Raw genomic sequence first — 12,079 nt, 5'->3', positions numbered from 1 at the left:
CTTCAAAGGAAGGAATGCAAAATCTGTTTCCTGCCCAGGTTATAACAGATGTGATTTCTAGCCTGGGACCTTTGATCTTTCCATGTGGCTGGAGACTTCTAGCCTTGGGCCATCCCCAGAGGCTTATCATGGATTTGTTTTTCTCAGTCTATAGAATCTATCTTTACGTATTTTGCAGAGTTCCAATGAAGTCATGTACAATCTGTATCTAGCTTACTTAGTTCCTCAAGGAGATTTATATATGTTTTGTCCGTTATCACCAGAATAGTTTTCACCAAATTATGCTGTGCTTAAATATGTCGAAAATAAACAGCATGGGGTCAGACTCTCAAAGTTTGAACCAACACTGGCTACTGAGTTGTGTTGAGCTGAACTGCCTTCTTTCTTCCTGCAACTTCTAAATCTGCTAGCTGTGAAGGTCACAGAGACCCCCACAAGGAAACATTAACAACCATCAGATTTACATTGAAAACTCTGTCTCTAAATACCGAGGCAAATGCACACGACCTGATATTCAGATGTCTGTGTATATAAAAAAACAAAACGAAAACTTTCTTCTCCGGCTTTGACTCTCTTGTTATTCCTACTCAAAGGAATCTATGGCATGTCTACATATCTGGGGTAATGCTATTTCATTGCATTGAACAGATACTATGCCAAGTCTTTGTAAACTTTTGCCGCCCTCTTATTAAAGCCATTTTCTAACCAGTGAGAAAGAAGCTTGGTGAAGCGACCTTACCAAACAGGAAATCTATCACTCAAACTGATTGGCAACTTCAGCTTTCTGTCACAGTTGAGAAGAAAGACCTAAACAAACAAAATCTTAGCTGAGTATAATCAACCATGAAAGTCGAGTCAATGATTTATATACAAATGCTGCTAGAAGCATTTTTAAACTGACTGAGAAATCTGCAGCTCAATTCATTTATATTCTCTACAACAAACACAGCACTACAATTTATAAGGGGCCTCCAGGCATTTCATTTGTTAGACTGATTTACAGTAAATTGGCTTATCCCCGCATAATAAAGAATGCTCTTTGCTATATGCCACCAAAATAAATTAATCAAGCGACTTAAAATTGAATTTTCACACACGTCCTGTTTTGTTTCTTCTAAAGATTTAAAATAACAGCATATCTCATCATTTAAAACCAATAATGTGATTTGTGTTTTTGCAGAAACCAACAAGAAATTTAAAACCAAAACTTTGCACTAGCAGCAACATAAACAGCCAATGGTGTTGAAAAATGGGTCTGATCTTTTCCTGCACTGTTATCCTAGAACATGACGTCTGGGGGCAAATGGAGCCTGGTGCAAACAGGGGATCGATTTAGAGGCTGTAACTCTTCGGGACAATGCAAATTGCTTCTCACATTAAAAACACATTAAGTCGCTCAGCAATTCAGAGAAAAGCATACAACTGCTTTCAAATTTTAAAATACATTTAGGTGAAAAATTACTCCAAGTTGTAAGGAAGCCTGCGGCTACTGGGATGTACCTTTTCATGTGTGCAGTAAGGGATGATAGCCTTCTCTGTAGTTTCCAGAGCTGAGGAAGAAGTAGGAGCCCTGTTGTTGAAAATGTTTAAAGATAGCGATTAATCATGAGCAGTGTGAGGCTCATGAAGCGAGGAAGATAGAAAAACTGAAAATGGGAGCTGCTTTAGGGAGGAGACACAGTCAACACTAGCTTGATTGATTCTACGAATGGAAAAAAAAAAGCATTGGGAACTATACAAACACCATCAAATGCCCACTGAAAAATCAAGACCAAGTTATCCAAAAACTACAGGGTGAAACTGTGGACTCTGAGCACCCTTTTTCTTCACACACAGGACTGATGTGTGGGAGTGGAGCCATAAGGTAACCTGAACACCATATTCAAAAGAATTATGAATTCTACAGTATTTAAGAGGTTACAGTGACATTCGACAAGGGAAAAACATTCTGGATGCTGCCTTCCAGCTTAGAAATGTATCTTTGTGGACTGCTTTTGATGCTCCATCCTGGCCCTAACAGAAAACTAAAATCTGAAAACAAACACACAAAAAAATATCAGTTGGAAAATAATACTTATTTTATTTCTCAAATCACTGAGAATAGAGAACGTTAGAAAAACAAATTCAAGTAACTCGGGCTCGTTAAGGCTTTGTTTTCAGAGGTATAAAGACATGGTTCAAATAACAACATGCACACACACATATAAACCTACACACATGCACACACACACACACACACACACACACACACACACTACATACACCAAGACAAGAACATACTCATTATTCATCAGCCATTTCTACAAAGTCCGGTAGCATGAATGTTCATTCAAACTTTTGACAAAAAAATATCTAAAGGTATTATGTTTTAGATATCGTACTAAATGCTGACATTAGATTCTTAAACAAGTCAAATAGAGTTCCTATCAAGTAAAGCATCAGGAATACATAGTAAGTACACAATAAATATATAGGCAGGTGCTGCTGTTTATTTACATTCTGAGAGGTGTGTTTGTCATTATGTAGACACCAATAGGCTACTCACCTAGGTGTTACATTAGCCTAAATGGACTAGCCTACTACACACCCAGACAAGACTTTGGTAAGCCGATAGCACAAGGTTAACTCAAAGCTATAGAGAAAGCAAAGCAACATGACATCCATAAAGCTGCAGCCAGTGTGAACATAACAGACCTTTAGATAAGATACTTTGTAAGCACAAGAACAATCATAATAATAAAAGCATATTATAGTAAGTACATAGACTAGTAGCAGAGACATATGTATAAAATATTGTACATAATCAGAGGTGCTAAACTTCATACGTAGAACAATCTGTGTGGTCGCCCACATCGTCACAAGCACATGGACATCACATTGCACTGTCCATTATGACAGCTCTCTCACACAGTGGAAGTGACAAGAATTCTTCAGTTACATTGTAATAACACGAGACCATCCTCTAATAGAGTCGCATGTCTTGTAGCACTTTTTAATTTCTCTTCTTCTACTTTATGTTGTACGTGTGTGTGTGTGTGTGTGTGTGTGTGTGTGAGGTTGCTTCTCAGAAGAGGGAGTGTCCTTTGGGTCAGAAGGCTGGGTAAAGCAGATTCCTTCCCCGGGTGTGGGCAAGGCTCATCAGATCAGCTGAACTCTGACTAGAAGAAAATGGCAGACTTTACATGAGTATGAGAGATCCCTTCTTGTCTGCTGGCCTTGAGCTGAGATGTGAGTTTCTTCTGCCTTTGAACTTGAACTGAAATGTCAGCCCTTCATCAGTTCTAGCACTAGTACTTCCCAACCAGTACGGCAAGATCGACTCTCTCAGGTATCTAGTTTGTTGACTGTAGAGTTAAGGAATTTCTTTGTAATGACTGGATTAATTTCTTATACTAAATCTCTGAATCTATCTATCATCTATCTATCTATCTATCTATCTATCTATCTATCTATCTACCTCTCCTTCTGTTGTTCTTGGTCTCTCTCCAACCCCACACACATATACATGCATAACGTGTGCATTCTGAATATTCATGTTTTGTGTATGTGTGTTCTATATGCAGGCTCTGCTTTTGTTTGAGATCCCTAACATACACTGTAAATAAAGTCCCTCAAAAATGTCTATAGAAATCCCTTGAAAAAGGTAAGTTTGACCACATCAGTTCTGTATATATTTTGGAGATCAAACCTTTGATGTGGGGTTGGTGAAGATCTTCTCCCATTCAGTGGGTTGCCTTTCTATCTTAATGACAGTGTCTTTTGCTTTACAGAAGCTTCTCAGTTTCAGGAGGTCCCATTTATTCATTGTTGCTCTTATTGTCTGTGCTACTGGGGTTACCACATCAGTTCTGTACCACAAAGACTATAGTGGCTTCCCTTCCATCTTAGAGCAAATGTTTTGTTTATTTCAGGGAAGGGGAAGGAAAAGGAGACTGAGAGGAAAATCCCAGCTATGCTTATTTCACCTCCGCCCACAGGCAGATGAGGACACAAGACCATGCTGTGTGACTGGGTGTAGATCTGAGTTCATCTTGTTAAGCAGGTGTTATCCTGAGCTTCAGGTGACTGACGCAAACTATGTAATGTTAAATTACATGATTTTCTTTCTTTAGTAAATAATTTTTTATGTTTTCTTTTTTATTTATTATGTGTATAGTGTTCTGCATGCATGTACACCTGCAGGCCAGAAGAGGGCACCAGATCTCATTACAGGTGGTTGTGAGGCACCATGTGGTTGCTGGGAATTGAACTCAAGACCTTTGGAAGAGCAGTCAGTGATCTTAACCTCCGAGCCATCTCTCCAGCCCAAATTACATGATTTTCTTAGACATCGAAAGGTACATGTTAGGAAGTGGCTTACAATGTCTACAACAAAATAGGGTGTGATGTCAGGTACACAGCTAGACCCTGTAGAGAAGTTCTGATTGAGTCCTGGTCCCTTGTCTAAACACACCTACCACAACTGGTGTCTCTGCTTCCATTTAGACAGCAAATACATTAGCATATAAAGATATTTATCAAGGAACACGGACTACACATTAATCTGCACTCAAATTTGCAACTCAGTGACATGAGTCAGGCATTTTTAGCTGATCCCAATAGCCCGTCTGCCATGGGACACATAGTATTTTATAATCTGGAGATGTCCTACTGGATGGAATAATAAATGTTATGCTATGACCATTTTGGGGTTTCCATTTTTCACGACAGTGAGCACACTGTATCATGGAGAACCACTAAGAGTGTGAATACAAGCAAAATTTCTTGCAGTAAATTATTGATCAAAGAGGCTATGCAATTCAAACATTGAACAATATGATCAAATTACCTTTAAAATGTTGTGCAGGTATATGTGTTTGCCAATACCATTAGTACTGGCTATTATTAAATTTAAGAATAACAACCACTTTACAAGTGTAGCTAACATCTTGTTTTGGTTTGTATGTCTCTAATTATGATTTTTTTCAAGTCCATTGATACTTTAAAATGTTTCTCTATATGTTAGATATTCATGTCCTATGTCTTTTTTCATTATTCCTCTTGTCATAATGTTAATCCGCATAACTTTTGTGCATGTTAAAATCATTTTCTCCTCCCTCTAACATGGCCATAAATATTTCGCCAATCTTGGTGATGGTTTTCATGAAATTTTCTTATGTAATCTGTGGCTTCTTAATTGGATTTTGCTTATAATAGCTGCTCCTGTCTATGATTTTGAAGTAAGTCACTGATCTTTTTATATTTTGAGGGGTTTTGGAGACACTATCTCACTATGTAGCTCTGGTTGGCCTGGAGTTCACAAAGCTCTCATGCACCTGCCTCCTAAATGCTGGGATTAAAGTCACATGCCAACACTACTGGCCACTATTTTTTTAAATTGCATGTATATATATATATATATGGATTATTGAGTGTGTATGCAGAGGTTAGAGAATCATTGAAATTGATTGCTTCTTTATAGCCTGTGAGCCTCAGGGCTCAAACTCAAGTATCAGGCTTGGCAGCTACTTGCTAAACCATCTCACTGACCCAGCTTCACTTACAGGTCTTTACTGTCCACAGTTCCAATTTCTTCAAACACCCTGCTGTAGCAGGTTCTGCTTGGTAGAGAATGCAAAGCTGATGTAAGTGCTCTTAATAGATTTGAATGCTAGATCTTCATCCTCTTGCCTCAGGCTTCTGTCCACACTGAATCGCTGCAACCGCTTCCAGATCAATACCTTCCTACAATGCATCCCCAAGACAGCAACCAGACTGATCCCTTTTAAATATGAGACAAATCCAGATAAAATAATGTTTAATGTGAAAACAAAATAATGTTTATTCTTCTTTTTAAAACTAGCCAATACATCTCAATTTTGTACGCAAAGTGTCCAGATGCCACATGGTCTCATAAATATCTATACATAACCCACATCCCACCACTTCCTCTGGGCAGTCTCCAGCTCGCTTCTCACTCCACCCTAGATGTATTGCTAGCTCTGATTTACTTCATTTGGTCCAGATATAAATCCACCTTGGATATTAATACTGATTGCTCTCTAGCTAGAGATTGCTCACTTGTCTCAGATGGTGGCAGATCAATTCTCCACCTCTTCCAAGTCTTTTCTCAAAAGAAATCTCAACCACACCATCTACGGATCAGGTTAAAAATACCTTTTCTCCTTTTGCACAAACTTGACCTTGGGTTTTCATTTTAGCATTGTTCCCCTGGCAACTTGATAAAGGCGGAAGAGTATCCCTGTTACCAAGCAACAGCACTTTAGGAGGCGAAAAGCCTTGATCCACATACAGAAGTATCTGGATTGGAAGCCTGAGTGTGAACTATAAATATGTAGCGGGGGCCCATATCTCCAGACTTCACTGCAGTGACAGCTCTTTAACTGAACACAGGGTTTGATGTGGGACCTGGGAGTAAACCATGAATCCTGCATCAAAGTTGAGTTTCTAAGGCAGACTGAATGTTAATGGCTGTCCAAATGATTCTGTTTTTCCTAAAACTGGACAAAATTTGGAGTGGGAGAGTCAAAACAGTAAAGATGGGTGGCACCGTGACATGATGTTGTCACTTACAAAATTTAGCTGGGGAACTACACAAACAAGTTGCCTAGAAAAAAAACTCTCCAAAAATGTCTCATCAAATTTCACATAAGTTTTCAGTTTTGTGTTGGGCCACATGCGTAACCATTTTAGGCCACACGAGGCACACTGGTCACAGACTGACCTAGATGACTGCACAGACTTGTGCAAGCTTCCACTGAAGAGGACCACCAGGCTTCCCTCCAGGCCAGCATGCCCCTTTTCATGTCATTCTACACAAGGCCTATTCCTAGCGTGGCCCATGGCGATTTTGTCGAGCCAACTTCCAAAGAAGTGAGTTCTTGATTACTCTCTTAATATAGAGTAAATGGTTTTGAGGCAACCTGTGAAGCAGACCGGCTTTTTTACTGCCCCCTAGGCAAATCTCTCATTGCCTCCTCTCAGTCCAGATGTTCTTAGAATAGCAGCAAGGACTTCTTCAGACGTCTGCTTGATGACCCTCGGCTTTGACAAATGTGGAGGGAGTGTCTAAACTGCACAGGGAGAGCACACCTTTAAGCCTTATGTTGAAGGCAAAGGTGAAAGCTAAGCTGTAAAATTTCACAGCCTCACCTGTGGCTAAATTTCTGTTTTAAAGACTGGAGAGATGGCTCAGTGGTTAAGAGCACTCGCTGCTCTTCCAGAGGTTCTGAGTTCAATTCCCAGCAACCACATGGAGGCTCACAACCATCTATAATGAGATCTGGTGCCCTCTTCTGGCCCGTAGACATACACGCAGGCAGAAAACTCTATACATAATAAATCTTTAAAAAAAAAAAAAAACTGTTTCACTGAGAGAGGATGACAGCTTCCAGGTAGGTTTTCAAGAGTTTGGGTTTCAAACCATTCAAACCAGCCAACAGACCATGTCTGCTGGAGAGCATCCTGTTTGGTAAAACCCCTCACACTACACTTCTCTTTGATTCTCCATCCTCCTCAACAGTTCTCCCCTCCAGAACCTCTGAGCGCTGCCTCCTTATGGAATGTCCTTCTCTCCATGATTCAACATGCTGGGCCTATCCAGACATTCCTTCCTTGGAAAAATATTATTTGGTTTACGTGGCATAGGATTCATATTTTGCTGTCTTTACCTGACTCAGGAAGCTGAGTCTCTTGAACTAAAGTCACCTTTGAGGAAGTTGATTACCTTTCCAGCATCTCATTCCTTTCCTTCTCTTTTGATCCTGCTTAGTTTTTCATGAAATCTCCTCAAACTGTTCAATGCACATAAATGGAAGCTCTTTGCTCCCAGGGCTCAGACTGGTAGCATTTCCAGCCTCACTCTGAACCTCTCCAGCTGCCCCTTTCTCCTCTAGCTTTGTATCCTCCTCCAAAGTGCAGACAAGATTATTTTATCTCTGTTCCGCATTTCAATAAATATTGACATTCTTTTTCACTGTGTCAGATATTGTACTGAAAGCCTAGGAATCAAATGTCAGGTGAGAAAACCCAGGTCTCTATACCACTTGCTGTCCACTGGGAGGCATTAAAAGATTTTAAGAAGCATTTTTTTTAATTGGAGACATAGAAACTATTTTTAAGTCTATCTATAAAGTTATGAAAAATTAAAGGAGGGGAGCTCATGGGATCCCAGCCTTCCCTGGGAATTTATATGGAGATAGCAGTTGATGGAGGATGTAATTGTTTTCAATGGTATAGCCATTGGTAAAGGGCATATGTTCCAGTAAACAAACTCTCCCCATGCTTCTGTGAACAACCCTAATGAAACTCACTGGGCCACACGGAGCCAAACTAAAGACCTAGAAAAGGCAGAAAGGAAGCTAGTCATGAAGAAAAATGAATGGAAAAGGAAGAGAAGAGGCTAAATATGACCAAATACGCTATGTACATGTATGAAGTATAATAAAATTGTGTATAACTAATAGATGTTAATAAAAGTATTACTTTAAAAGCTATAGAGTATTCTAATTGTGTTTGATATTATTGGATGCAGTCACACATACAATTCATGAAATTTTTGTAATTTTATAACAATTATGAGACTTGGATATGAAGAAACAAACTTTTCCAAAGATGTCTCCCTTAGGCATATATTTTAAAAAAATCTAAGTCAGGATGTCACAGAGATACCAGCTATCTATGTTGAATGCTTCATATCAACAGTAGTCAGGTTACGGGATCAGCCTAGATGTCAAATAACACAGAATGACAACGAAAGTTTGGTACATATGGTGGCTTGAATAAAAATGGTACCCAAGAGCTCATATGTTTGAATATTTGATCCCCAGGTGGTAGAGCCATTTGGAATTGAGATTAAGAGGTATGGCTTTGTTGGAGATCTCTCTCTCTCTTTCTCTCTCTCTCTCTCTCTCTCTCTCTCTCTCTCTGTGTCTCTCTGTGTGTGTGTGTGTGTGTGTGTGTGTGTGTGTGTGTGTCTCCTGCTTGGGACTCAGACATGAGTTCCCGGCTACTCCTCCAGCACCATGCCTTCCTCCCTGATGCCATGCTCTCTGCTATGACTGTCATGGATTCACACTCTGAAATTGTAAGCATCAAATAAATGCTTTCTTCTGTAAGCTGACTTGCCCGTGGTGTTTTATCATGCCAGTAGCAAGGTAACAAAGATAGTACATATATACAGTGGACTTTTATTCAGCCCTCAGGAATGAAATATTTTTCATTTGAAAGAAAATGCATATAGTGTCTGAAGCAGCAATTGTAGGGCCTGCATGGGTCTATATCAGGTCCTCTGCATATACACTATCGGCTTTTTTTTCTTTTTTTCCAATGGGAGACAGAAATGGATTGGATCCAAGTGGAGAAGAAAGTGGGGAGGAACTGGCAGGAGTAGAGGGAGGGGAATTATATTGTATGAGGGGATCAGATTGTATGAGAAAAGAATCTTATGTTTTATAAAAGGTAAAAAACAAAAGCATTTCAAGTGTGAAAAAAAGAAAGGAAGGAAGGGAGAGAGATGGTTCTCATAACATGGAAAAGGGAAGACCACTCGGAAAAGCACTGAGCTGTGTTGAGAGAGACGGAGAATGGACTCCCACAAGGAAAAGGAAGCTAATCCACTAGACAGAGAAGGAAAACACTTCTCTTCCAGAAGGATATGAGAGTGAGAAGAAATTTGCCTGAAAAAATGATGGTGCCTAGTCATAAACAAGAAAACAGAAAGCGAGAAAAAGCTTTCAGTGCTTGCGGCCTTGAAAGCATCTCTCCAGATCCAGAGCTGGTAATCTATGACCAAAGGAGTCACAGATTATAAAATGCTCACTGGGAAGCCAAATGCAGGGGCTCCACCTCTGCCATTGCTGACAATTATATTTTTCATATTTTATTTTTGCTTTTGCCCTTGTTATGCCTGTACTTTTTACAATATAGTTTTCTATATAAGTGAAGTAATTGTTGTTTTATTAAATGACACTATTTAGGCAAAGCTTATCTCAGATATAATTTATGAATTTTTAAGCCCACATGTGAGGAATTGTTCTGCCTATTTTCTGTTGTTGCTTGGTTTTGTTTGGGAAACAGGTTCTCACATAGCCCAAATTGGCCTTGAACTCACTATATGGCTGAAGGTGACTTTGAACTTCTACACCTCCTGTCTCCATCCCTTGCTGAAACTGCAGGTCTGAGACACCACACCTAGTTTTCTGTGGTACTGGGCATAAAGCCCAGAGCCTCCTGCATGTTGACATTGTACAGTAATTTCCTCTGAGGTGACATTCCATCCTGAAGGAAGATTCCTTACGATTTGGCAAGTATTTTTTAACTGTTTGAGAATTTCACACATGCATGCCATCCATTGGGGACAAATCCAACCCCCTTTAATTCCTTCCAGTTCTTCCTCTATCCTACCCACCACTTTTCCTTCCTAATTTCATATGTTTTTTTAAACCCACTTAGTCAGTGAGCGATGCCACATGTTCACATGCGTAGAAGCACCTACTGGTCTGAGTAGCCTCTTGGAACCTGAATTCCTGAGGACGGCGGCCTTCCCTTCCATTCTAGGAGCCATCAGTTGGACTTGGCTCGTCAGCGAGGCCTTTCACTATCCTTTCTGGATTCTGGTTGGCTTGGTCTTATACAGGTGGTGAGCCTTCAGTCTCTGCTGCTGCTGCGTGTTCAAGTGTACAACAGCACTGTCACGCCTGACAAACGCTGGTTCGCGGAAGCTGTCCATTCCCGGCGGCTCTTAGAATCTTTCCACCCTTCTTGTCTAATGAGCTCTGAGCTCTGAGAGAAGGGATGTGATATAAATGTTCTGTTTAAAGCTGAGCACTCTGAAGTCTCTCTTTTTTGGCATTCTGACTAATTGTGATTCTCTGTGTTAATCACCATTTACTGCAAAAAGAAGGTTCTCTGATGAGCATTAAGAGATGTAGTACTCTCTGTACAAAGGTAAGAACTTGGGGGGTTATCTATTCCTATGTTCATTTAGTGTTCCTAGTTCATTTCTATTCAACTTAGGGCCTATAATCCAACCAACCCTGGATTTCTGACCCAGTAAACAGTGTCAGACACTAATTTTGTCTTATTATAGAATGGGTCTTAAATTCAATCAGAAAGTACCTATAAGAAAACCTTTATCACAGTCGAAAAAAAAGAGGTTCCTCATATTCCTCTTAATAGGCAGTCCTTTTACAATGTGGCCCTAATAATCATACCTTTCTCAAATCCGTGTGTAAACTTTGATCAGGCTGTATCAAACACCAACCACCCCACAGCTCTCACTTCTCATTCCTGTGGGAATAAATTGAAAACCTTTCATTTGACCTAAACTATTGCTACAGACTTTGAGGAGCAAGTAAATATCCACTTCTGCTTCAGATGAAGTAAGAGAATGGACCAGACACCCCCTTATAAGCAGAGAGAAAACCGGACAAAACTCTAGAAGAATTGTTTTTCAGACACACGGGGTGCTTTGTCCTTGGTCCCAGTTTCTGCTCCAAGGAGCCATTGGCGGTAATACTCTATGCAGGGAGCCACTGGTGGTAATACTCTATGTACGTCCTAATTGTGTCAGACAGTGTGACTGGTAAGAAAGTAAAGCACATAGTGGTAAAATGTCCTTAATCCCAACACTCATGATGCAGTGGTTTGTGCATCTGAGGTCAGCCCACTCTCCACAGTGAGTTCCATGCCAATTATATAGTGAGACCCTGTGTGAAAAAGAAGAGAACGGGAAGAAAAAGTAAGTAATCCTAAATTAAAAAAACAGACAATATTGTATAAATAAATTCACAGAACATGTAAACTTACTATAGATAGTAAGTAAATTTGTCAAGTCTAATATACAAATCCTGCATAAAAATAAAATACAAATCCTGCATAAAAATAAATCTGTGTTAACAAAATAAGTTTTTAAAAATTAACAAAATGAATAGCTTTTGAAAGCATCAAGAGAATGTGAATCGTGTAGGAGACAGATATATGTTCTACACCTGCACACTGACAACCATGAAACAGTTTGGGGGGAGCAAAAGGAGCTCTGTGCAGACACCATGCCTCTTATTCAGATACTTTTTTCTTT

Source organism: Microtus ochrogaster (assembly GCF_000317375.1).
Source record: "Microtus ochrogaster isolate Prairie Vole_2 chromosome 14 unlocalized genomic scaffold, MicOch1.0 chr14_random_1, whole genome shotgun sequence".
Taxonomy (NCBI): Eukaryota; Metazoa; Chordata; class Mammalia; order Rodentia; family Cricetidae; genus Microtus; species Microtus ochrogaster.
Note: the sequence above shows the minus strand (reverse complement) of the source record.